Raw genomic sequence first — 12,231 nt, 5'->3', positions numbered from 1 at the left:
CTGAAACTGTGTACAAGATTATGAGTATACTCTGTGAGGAGGGGACCCTGATTTCTAAGGGGTCAGTGATCCCAAGAAGATTAAGAACCCGCACCCGGGCAGGCTGTCAGCTTCCGCATTCCCCTCTAAGGTCGAGGCGCTCACCGGGCAGGGAGCACTGTAAGGGGGGCCGAACTCCGCCTTCCGGTCCCAGCTTTGGCACTGCTCTGCTGAGGGCTTCGGCCAAGGCAGCTCACCTTACTGACCGCAGATATCAGATCTCTTTTCCCCTGGCCTTGACTGTCTATTTATAATTATACTTTCATTGGCAAGGATTCTTTAGCATTGTTTGTATTATCCATTGTCTTAACATATGGGTTCTTACTAAAAGTCTCCCCAAATCCTACACTGACACAGGCAGGGATAAACAAACAGACAGAAGGAATAGTTTTTACTAGATCAGCTTACCTCTCCGGGCCTCAGTTTGTCACCTTTAACACACCTCGGTTGGATCACATGGATCAGGTTGATTGCATTCTCTAAGGCTACAGAGCAACCCGGGACCAGGCGTCATCGCTCCCCCCGCTCCTCCACCTCCCGCTTGGGATCTGACAGCCGCTGTTTTCCCGCACCTCTCCCCGGCCCCCTCTGGCCGACTGACTCACCGTGTGTGCAAGGTGCGGGTATTCACGCGGAGCTCGACCGCGGAGGTGACTGCGCAGTCGAGGCAGACGGGGTGCGGGGCTCCCGGGACCTGCGCCACGCTGGCCTTTGCGCGGCTGTTCCCACGGAGAGCGCGAGCGGGCGCGGCTCTGCTCACGCCGCGTGCGAGCGCCAGGAAGGGGCGGCCCGGTTTCCAGCCTTTGTTAGCTGTCTGGAGCCAGGTTGTTTCCCACTTGCAGCTCCTGGGAGTCAGCTGGAGCTGGGGTGGCCCAGTAGCAACAGCAACAGCCCTGCACTGACCTGCAGCCAGCGCAAACTACTGCAAGTGAGTGTTAGCGCCGCACCCGGGGACACACCCACTCGCGGTTTCTCATTAAGCATTAAGCAGCCTTCTGGTTCCGGCTCGTCAGCCCGAACACGGGTCAGCACTTAGGCCTCCCGGTGGGAACGCTGACGCCCGAATCACTGGATATTTGTGTTCCCCCCCCAAATCACCAAACTTTAGGGCTGGAGCTTGATTTAATTCTGCGTGTCCTCTGCCCAGGACCTCTGGGTTCTTGTTCTCTCGTGGGAGCCCTCTGCCCAATCTTAGACAATTCTGACGGTCTCTCTACACCCCAGTTTTCTTTTCTATGATGTGAAGGTGTTGGTCTATTCTCTCACTGTGAGTGGGACACTGTTCTAGGCACTAAGCATGCAGCAGTCAACACAGCAGGCAAGGTCCTCGCTGTCTTGGGGGTGGGTCAGACACTGAATACACAATTTAAAGTGATAATTGCTATGGAAAAAGCATGGAAAAGTATGGAAAGTTTCGTATCAGGGCAACCAAACCTTTCTAGAATCATAAATGGATTCGACTGATTTGTCTTAATCCTCCCAGTTCTAACATTTATTCTTATTCTCATTATTAGAACTTATTATTTATTATTAGTGATAATGGTAGTAATATTGCTTACTAAGTGCCAGGTACCACACTAGACATTTTACTTGTATTTTCTCATTTATCTCATGCACTACGTCTCTAAGAGAGGAGTGTGCTACTGCTGCTACTGTTATTACTATCCTCATTTTAGGGAGAAAAACTGAGGCTAGAGAAAGTAACTTGCCCAATGTCACACAACTTAGTGACCAGTATTTAAATTCAAACTGTCTGAGGCCTCAGGGTGCTTAACTACTACTCTACATCCATAAAATCATGAAGACCAGAATGGCGTGGTATCTTGAATTTGATGGATGAGAACAATGGAAGAAGAGAGGGTGGGTTTACCCTGCAGAGAAGAAAAGCAAAGGAAGTGGAGAGCTTTCTTAAAGAGCTGTCCATAGATTAGACTTAACCTGTATGACTTTAGGGGTCATTAGCATGGGGAAAGCTATAGGAAGACACACTGCAAAAATGTAACGAAGGACTTCTCTAATAATCAGAGCATTGTAAAATGACATCAGTCATCTGGAGTGAGTGAGCATCCTGTCACTAAAAGTCAGCATTCAAGCAGAAAGGCTTACTGAGGATGCTTCAGAGAAAAGTCATGTAAAAGTTAAAGACTGGCTTAGGCGATTTCTTCCGATTCTGAAGGGAAATTGAGTCCTAGAGCAGCTGAGTGACTTGTCCAAAGTCACTTAGGAAGTAAAGACCTGACCCCCAAACCAAGTCTGACTTCAAGATCACATTTGTGTCTGTAGGTGAGTATCTCGTGAGTGCTCAGCGCCTGTTTAAGCTCCTTTAAAGTAAATGTGGTGTGTGTGTGTGTGTGTGTGTGTGTGTGTGTGTGTGTGTGTGTGTGAGAGAGAGAGAGAGAGAGAGACAGAGACAGAGACAGAGACAGAGACAGAGACAGAGACAGACAGTGGACTTTTCCTGGGTGTATGGAATCATCTGCTTTACGTGTTTTTCTTTACATCACTTTATATCAGATGCAAGTGTCAACCCGCCCCAGGCAATTGCTGTATTATAGGGGTCCCAGAGGAGCAGGGTCCTAACTCCCCTGGAGACAAGCTGGATAGTATTTCTACCTGAAACTAATGTTTCTTTGATTCTATTTTAGGACTCTGAGCTATCTTGAGTTAAATTTCTAACACACTGGCACTAATTCCCCATCTCTCATCCTAGTCACAAATATTTTGATGAGCAACAATCTAGTTGTCAACTTCAGAAGGGGCATTTTTTTCTTCAGTGCTCTAGAGAGCTACTTGTTTCTTTTCTACTGGAAACCTCTAACAAAGGAATCCAACTGTCTTTTGGGATTGATTTCTAGAACATTTACAAAGAAATGAACATCACTTCGCCCTTAGTGACAGTAACTCAAAGATAAAAAATGTTCCCTGTTACTTCTACCCTTAATAGAGTGATTGATTTTTACATTAACTTTTGAAAAGAAAATATATTTACCTGGTTCAAAATTCAAAAGTATACTGTCAGGGCTATAGGTTATTGATCTTGGAGTCTTCTAAGTACCTGGAATATTGCCTTGTATATAGTAGGTGCTGAATAAGTGTTTATTGACTGCGTGGATGAGTGAGTGTGAATTAAGAAGTTGTGGGAGACAGAGACAGAGGTGGTTTAGGGTGGGGCAGCAGACATTCTGCCTGAGGTGCATGGGTTTAAAGGAAGCCCAGACAGAACTCACAGAACAACTGCAAATTTGACCATGATTTTATCCGGAAGTTAGTCTATACTAAAAGCAGCTGCAGCAGACTCTTTTGGGTTGAATATTACCTAAAGGCTATGTACTAGCCAGAATCTTTTGGTTGCAACCAACAAAAATTGATTCTGGTTAACTAAAGCAGAAAAGGAATTTATTAAAAGAGTGGTGAGGAGCTCAAAGAATCAAAAGAAAGGAAAACCTAGCTGGAGAACCAGGCTAGGAATACAGACAGGTACCAAGGGAGAGTGGGTGGCCAGACCCACAGAGGAAACCATGCCACAGGAAAGATGCTGCTGCGGAAACTGGCAATGCCCTGGGGACTGAGTGCCATCGCTGATCTAGCTGCCATCACCACCACGAGGTACTGAATGTCACCACTACCAGAATAAATTTTAAATTGAACTGCTTCTCTTGACTCTTATCTCAGAATCACAATCCAGGAGGGGTTGGCTGACCAGTCATGCCTGGGTTCCAAGCAGTTGGTGGTCAGGAAAAACTGCTACCCAAGCCTTTTGGCTTCCTTGAAGGAGATGCAGGGGCTCTGCCTCACACAATGTCCTGTTCCCCAAACTTATAAAACCATTTTGGAGACCAAGCAACCAGAAATAGGACAAATGTCCACTAAGCAGTCATCTTCTAATAATTTTTAGGCCAAAGCTGGAAAGAATGAAAAATATATTCTGTATAAAATGCTTAATAATACAACACCTGAGCTGGACTCTCACAACCAGAAGAGATGCCTAGCATACCTATTACTCAACCTTTTACATTTTTAGCTGATCAAGAAGTTATTTACAGTACCAATATTTTCTTCCCAAGTCTCTCCTTTCCTTTCCTGTTGGAATCACTTGCAATTACAGAGTTGAGCAAAGAAAGGTTGAGAAGAAAGAGGTAAATTGTGCCAAATGCATATTTAGCCACACAAGAGAAGGGCAGTGCCATGAGCCTAATAAATCCAATTTAATTTTCTGATACATTTTTAAAAACTACCTACTTCTTTTAGAGTCTCAGGCTTGGGATCACATCTATTATTTCATTCAACTTTGTGAAATCTACCTCTCTAATCTCTACAGTAGTAATAAAAATCGATGCTATTTACTGAGTGCCTAATACATGTCAGAAAATATTTATGGATTATTTCTAATTCTGACAAATACCCTATGCGATAGATATTATTTGCACTTTACAGATGAGGAAATAGAAGCTCAGAGGGATTAAGTAATCCAAAATTACATGGCTCATAGGTAATGAGTCACAGCCAAGTCTACTACTACACATACTACCTCTCATGTGAGTCTCTTCTCCAAAGATTCCCTTCGCCTTTTAAAAAAAATTCTACCAAGTCCAAATGTAAGTTTTGGAAATTATTTCTTCTATTTTCTGAAATATTGAACTATCAAAAAGACAAGTCAAGATTTATTGGTTGCCATGTCTTTAGCAGAATTAAACTTTTATAAGAACACAGCCTAGTGTAATAACCTCATTACTTACATATAAAAATGTGTATAACAAGACTGTCTACTGAGTCTATATTATAAACTCTGCTAGCCCTAACAGGTAAGCATTACCATCTTCTTTTTACAAATGAGAAACCTAAGATTTAGAAAAATTCAGAAACTTGCCAGGGGCCTTGCTGCTAAAAACTGGCAGAACTGGGACTGTAACCTCAGCAGTGAGACTCCAAAGCCTGCATCTTTTCCACTATGTCATATGCCCTCTAGGCCAGCTTTATAATCTGTATTGAGAAATACCATTTAGCATCCCTGGAAACAGTCCTGTTCTCAATTTGCAGAAATATGTGGAGCCTTAGCTTTGAAGCTGATTCCCTCTAAGTCTACTTTGCTGGAACTCCATCACTGAATAAATGCCTCTGTTCTAGCAATTGGCTTGAAGGTCATCAAGAAGACATGACCACCAGTTTGACCTGGGAGCTGGACCCGGCAATTGGAGGCACCCGACTCCCTGCCCCGTGCACTCTTCTTGCCTTCCATGAGCTAGAAGCTACCCAAGGACACAGCCTTGGGACAGTATGGTGGTGATGAGACCACTGGACTGGGTACATGACTGAACTCTGTGAAGGCCTCCTGTGTACGTGACTGATCCCAGTTAAGCTCTCCATGTAAATTTTTAACATTTGGCAGATGGATGTGGAAAAATACTCATCATGTGGACACCTAAGACAAGCCCCGTAACTAAGTTTCTTTGCTTATTAAACCTGCCACCTACCCATCTGGAATGGTCTGCTTTTTCCTTCGGTCTCTCCCTGCCCTCTGTGCATGGGGGCTGCTTTCAGATGACACCTGGGAAATTCCCAAAGAGGCTGCAACCGAAAACCCATTGCCATCATGATTTTTAGCCCAGTTTTGGGGGGAACTTCTTTGCTTTTACTATACTCTTTGTTTAGTCAGTACTCCATTGGTCCCAGAGCCAGAAATCCAACTCATCCAGAAACAATAATGTCCATTTGAAGAACAAAGACCAAAGAAGAAAAGACCATCTCTGCCTATATGTCTCTTTCAGAGAGCAATCCCTCCAAAAAGCTCTCCAGCAGACTCTTCCTCCTATCCCATTGACTAGAATCACTGATCGGCTTAGATGAAGACCCAACACTGGGCCAGTCCCCTCTTCGAAGCATATAGTCATGTAGCCTTAACAAAATTGAAGTCTCGTTGGGAAAGAGGAAGGACAAGGTGGAATGCTCTTGAGGAGGCAGCCAGGAATATCTGCTGCAAGAGGGGAGTGGACAATTCTACAGGGAAGTTGAGGAGCCCCTCAAATATTATTTTAAGTTCCCTGACTCCAGCCCTTTCCTAGACATTTAACATCTGACTGTTTAGATTCAACTAGGTAATTCTGGCCGTGCATGATGCGAGGGCCGCAGAAGCAGGCTAAAGCAGTAATAGCAAATGGAAATGGGCACAAGATGGCAGCATTGTATAATTATTGAAAACCACGATGCAGCGCAGGTTCTTGCTCATACCCCTCGGAGGCATATTCTGTGATCCATTAAGTGGATGCCTGTTTTCAGAGCTTCACTTAATCTTGAAATATACGAGTAGTTTCCTTCTCAAGGTGTTTTATAGTTTTGAGATACACTGACTGGAAAAAACTAAAAAAGCAGTTTCTTGGGGAGTCAGGAAAATCTGAGTTCAAGTACAAGATGTATCCTTGACTCATTTAGTGTACTTGAGCAAGTTAACTAAAATCTCTGGGCCGCAGTTGCCCTATTTAAAAATTTAAAACAATGAAATTACTTTTCCCATGAAATCTTTTTATATGACATAATATAGGTAAGGATAATACAGCATAAAATGCTGTATATTGAAAGTAATTATCTTAGCATGGGAAAATCAATAAGGGTAGATGCCATCTGAAAACTCACTATCTTTATGTTCATTAGGAGAAGGTTCTGAGGCCTTTAGAATAGACAAATATTTTTGTTTCCTGTGACACGTCTTAAAAGCCTATGTTGACCTTGTTAAAAGGAACAAACTACATAAATCAGTGTGGTAGTATCGTAGTTACCTTTTCTTATTTTGGGCTTTGGACAATAATTATAAAGTTCCTATTTCAGCTGACAGCCTGTCTCCATCCACCAGAAAAAGTCACCTTTGACTTGAATTGCCTAATAATAACAGCAGCACGACATATTTGTATGAGGTTTATGGCTTAAACAAAGTGCTTTTACATATCCTGTTTCAACTATGGCAGAAGCTATGGCAATCAATGATTGTGTGAGACAAGAAAATATATGCTAAGAAGGTCAACAGAATTTGAAATTCTAAGCAACAAAATATTAAATAATGTTTCATATAGGTTAGAAGGGGGCCTGAAAGGTAAGTCAATAGGATCTTATGTCTATCATTTGCCTAGCCTAGAGAATACAGATAAGAACTAGTTTTAGGAGTTCAGATCAGGTTCAGAGTCCAACAAGAAGTAAGGAGGGTCTGGAAAGCCCAGTAGGTAGCTAAGATTATTATTAAGTATGTCAGTTGGCTTCAGAATCTGAAAGGGAGAGACAGAAGTAATTAACACTGGCAAGGCAGGGGCAAGAAGCATTGTCTAGGAGGGATGGTCGATGGGGATAGGCGGATGGAGGTAAATAACTGAGATCAGATAGCCGAGATCAAGGAACCAGCTAATATGCTCCCTATGCAGGTCTAGAGCAGGCACCGGGGTCTGGACAGAACATGCTAACTGTGAGAATGAACAGCATAACATCGTAGAACAGTGGGGTAGATTGTGGGAAGTTCTCAAAAGCTGGTGGCCCTGGGTAAGCCACCACACTTCTCTAGACCTTCAGCTTCCTCACACAGAAGATAAATAGAATAGCTAGCTGCTTTACCTCTCTCTAATACTGGTCATGAAAAGCAGGAGTTAGTGCATCACAAAATACTTTATGAACTGTAAAGGGCTATACAAACATAACTTGATTTTTTTTGCTTTGTACATTAGGGCCCAACAATTCAGAGTTCCTTTTTGGCCCAACCATGCCCCTGGCTCTGTTCATTGCAGAAAGTCTTTTTGTAGTAGTGTTGGACTTGGCCAGGATCAAATGGGGCAGCTAGCTATTCCACTTTCTGTGTTCAGTATCAGTGCTTCCTGGCATTAGCACGGACAGTTGAGAGTTAACAGGATGTGTTCCTGGGACTGGCTCTCCTCAGGAATGGCAACTCAAGCATCTTCCAAATTTAGTCTCACAAAAAAGTGTAGATTACTATAGTGAGTAACAATGAGTCAGAGGGAGCAGTTTCATGCCCTTGCTAATGAACAATGCAGAGGAAGAGAAGGAGAGCTGGGAAAGAAAGGGACATAGAAATTGCAGAAACTCCAAAACACTAATAAAATTCCTCCAAATAAAAACAGCCAACACAAATATCCCCAAACTATGCATGACTGCAGATTTCCAGGAATTAATGGTTTGTTTGATTAAAATAGAAATTTTAAAGTATAATTTGATCATCTAAATATTGCTATGTCAGACAGACTGACCAGAACAAGATAATGGGGGTGGAGTGGAGAACACAGGGGGAATTCAGGCATTTCATCCTTTATAGTGCTTTTCAAGTCCTGGCCTTAGTAAGGTTTTCAGTAAGTAAACATCAGTGATTTGAATTTCCTCAATGTAAGGACAGATCTCTAGCACTTAAATAAATATTACACTGCAGAATGTTCATTGCAGACAAAAGAGTGAAAGCCTCAGGAATTATTTCAATGCATCTCTGAGAGGAAGGGGTATGGCTAGTAGAAACAGTTATCTAAGAGGACAAGAAACTAGCTTTGCTTGATTTTCACTGTTAATCTCATTCTTTGCCAAGAATAAGACTGTTGAAGAATAAAATCATGAAATCTAAGCAAAAAAATTTTTTAGACTTAAAGAATCTACAGAGATCATTTAAGTGAGGCCCCTTCCCTACCTCCAGGGAAAGCTATATTTAAAACTAAGATACCGTTATAGTTGGCCCTCTACATCCCCAAGTTCCATATCCACATATGTGAAATCAATCGTACTGAAAACATTTGGAAGTTTTCAGAAAAAAAAGTTCCACTGTTGCTGATACGTAATATGTAATTAGGCCTGCAATGGTTATGTCCGTACCGAATATCTATAGACTTTTTTCTTGTCATGATTCCTTAAACAATACAAGAACTATTTAAATAGCATTTATAGTGTATTAGGTATTATAAGTAATCTAGAAATGATTTAAAGTATATGGAAGGATGCATATAGGTTATATGTAAATACTACATGATTTCATATAAGGGACTTGAGCATCTGAGGATCTGGGTATCCTTGGGGGTCCTGGAACCAACTCCCCTCCCCCATGGATACTAAGGGACAATTGTACTACCTTTCTGAAATATTTTTAAAAGATATTTCCCAATCTTTTCTCATTTGGGAATCTCTTCTAACTTCTATCTATCTGTTGCTATGTTTCACTGTTAAAGAATCTGATTTTCCTGACATTTAAGTATTAAGACACACAGGTGAGGTTCTGCCCATCAGAGTTTTATGTATTATCTGAATTTTAAGAAGCTGTAAAAGAAGAAGGGAATGTCAATTTCCTCCTTCTAATTCAAAATACAGGAGTCATCTTCAGTAAACAACGCAATATTTTTAAAGCTAGAAAGAACTTTAGATAATCTGACTTCTCTTTTAAAAGCCTACATTGAAGCTGAGGAAAATATTTAAGATGAAGTCACAACTAAAATTCAGATAAGATCTTAACTACTTAAGTCAGGATTCATTTCCTTACACCACTTAACCTAGTCCTTAAATACCCAAATAAAGTAATACTTTGGCCTCTCCTCTATCACCTCAAACTACTTTAGAATAAAACAAATTTTCACTACTATAGTACTGTTTCCATGGGCTCTTGCTTAAAGTTAGGAAAACATCTGGGTCCTCACTACTCTAAATGTAGAAGGCAACATTTTACTTACTTAGGTAGAAAAGGACATATCTTCATTTAACAAAATACACTGAAATGCCTAACTCAAGCATTTAAAAGATTTCTGGGTTAATCTCAGTTTTGGAACAAAGACAAATTGATTCTTTCCCAACTCTAAGACCTTGCACATTTATTTCTATGGGAATAAACACTGATCTCTGTGGGATAATTGAGCTCATGCAAAATATGGGAGATTTGAACACATGAGATTATTGTTTTTCATACTTGATCAACCACATTCTTGATTTTGAGGATCCTTTGACCTCTTACAGTAAACTAATTCCCACCCCCACCTCCTTCAAATAAATCTAAAAATCTGTAAAACATAATTGTTTCACTAATGGCCAACAAATGTGTCTTAACTGTGTCCATAAAAGAGACATTTTCAATTGTATGAGCACATCCTTGCAAACCACAGACTTGCAAAATTCTTGAGATTTTGAAATGTGTGGGGAAGGGAATAACAGAGTTGCAAAGAAAAGAACTCTTCTAAAAGTTTTACAACAATAGCTGGTCAGAAAAGAAAACCTAACAACCTCTTTTAAGGATAGCATGGAAGGATCAGGATTAAAATTTGAAAAGATAAAATTAAGAAATGAGAAGATAAGATTGCCCATGAATATGGATTTAATCCTCACAAACTTCCAAAACAGAAGTTGTTGTTCATGATACAGGGGCTTTAATATCTGTAGCATTTCTAGAAATACAGCTCAAGCAATGAATTTTGGATGCCAGCAAAGATGTAGCTACCGAAATATTCATTAAAACATTGTTTATACTAGCAAGTTTGGAAATAAATACTCAACTGGAATTGGTTTCAATGTTGTTCTGTTACTACAATACATATTTAATATACAGACATTAAAAAGTGATATTTTGGAAGATCATTTACTCATATGGAAACATGTCTCCAACAAATCATTAAATAAAAAAAAAAGCCTCAAAACTAAATGTGCGCTATGACTACTACGTGTTGCAAATTTTAAGAAATTAAATATATGCAAACATACATATATACTAATAAATATATATAACCAGCACACACACAAGATACACAGGAAAAAAACTGGACATTAACATACAGCAATGTTAACATTTGGTGAGTCTCTCTAAGAGATTTTGGGTTTCTTTTTTCTGCTTTATCTAAATTTCCTAAATTTTTCAAACAAATATTTGTCACTTTAATAAAAAAATAAGCATTATATATATATATATGTGATTATTAAAAGATCATCGGGTAGCACACATGTGGAACTTATGAATCTTTAGTCTTGAAGCCTTATAGGTCAAAAGCAAAGAGAAGTTCAAACAATAAAATTGAAATAAAGTTATGGTTAATGACTATATAAAATGTTTACAGAATGTCTCAAACGTGTTTGAATGTAGCAGTCCACTTTAACAAAATCTTCTGAACAACACACAGAGAACAGGAACTGAGACAAGAGACACAGACCTGCTGTCACTGTCAATGACTAGCAAACAGACTGAATGGATTACCACTAAGACCCAACAGGACATTTCCGACACTCGACAGGACACTCTGATCCAATAGGACATCACTCCACTAACTCAACTTATCTGATACTGATTATGTACAAGGTTGTATAACAGTTAAATAACATCTGAAAGTTTTGGACATATTCAAAGGCAGTCCATTTTTTCTACTTATTTGCACCTGACAACTGTGGAGATTGGCAGGCTACCCTTGTATCTTTATTTTCCTCCTTACGGCATTCATCTATACTTCTTGTGCTTGTCCTTATCATTTTACCCAAAATATACTCTAGTTACTAAGGATTTTTTCTTGGGTAAATATTGTGGCTTAAGAGAAAGTTTTCAATTCATCTTGACCTCTGTATGAACGCAGAAGCAACCACTGGAACATGATTGTCTCAATTTGCATTCTACCCTTTCCTTTTTATCTTTCTCTCTTTCAGAGGTTGGGGTTCTAGTCCTTTCTTTGCACTAAGATCTGTATGATCTTGGGCAAGCCACTCTGGCCTAGTAGGGCACAACTGATATGTGTAAAACCACTCTATAAATTGCAAAGCATTTAAAAATACAATTATTGAACTACACAATCTCTTGATCTCCATCAAAGTCTAAAATTTTTATCCTGTACTTTTTTCTGTTTTTAGTGAATTCATCTGATTCAGGAGGTAGGAATTGCATTTTGGCACATTTTAGAAGGCTCTGCTGATTCAACAAGTACAGAATGACTTGTAACTTTAAAATAGCAGTACTTAAAACAGGTAATTCTTCAATTGCTGAGGTGACAGCTACCACAAATGATACATGATTTTAAGGAAAAGGCTGAATCATAAGCCAACACCTAAAATTCTCATTCACTATGTTAAAAAAAACCCTCCAACTTTTGTCCTTCTTAAATCTGACAAATTTAAATCTGACAAATTTAAATCTTAAGATGGAATCAACTGAAATCATATTTGAAAAGGCTACAACCACTCATATAGCATCTCAGTACATTTCGTTGT

The 12,231-nt window shown here is 40.0% G+C and overlaps 1 protein-coding gene across 1 annotated transcript in view; it reads right to left on the bottom strand.

The window, feature by feature from the left end:
- The window catches only part of ARHGEF37 (Rho guanine nucleotide exchange factor 37), a 36,847-nt gene extending 35,894 nt beyond the window's left edge, over window positions 1–953 (bottom strand). Inside the window, exon 1 of the mRNA XM_025043152.1 lies at window positions 645–953. The gene's annotated coding sequence lies outside the window, so the exon portion shown is untranslated. The remainder of the gene's footprint in view (window positions 1–644) is intronic.
- Between the last annotated feature and the right edge of the window lie 11,278 nt (window positions 954–12,231).

Source organism: Pteropus alecto, unplaced genomic scaffold (assembly GCF_000325575.1).
Source record: "Pteropus alecto unplaced genomic scaffold, ASM32557v1 scaffold40, whole genome shotgun sequence".
NCBI classification, from domain to species: domain Eukaryota; kingdom Metazoa; phylum Chordata; class Mammalia; order Chiroptera; family Pteropodidae; genus Pteropus; species Pteropus alecto.
The sequence above is the reverse complement of the archived record's forward strand: the minus strand, read 5'-3'. Positions and strand labels throughout refer to the sequence as shown.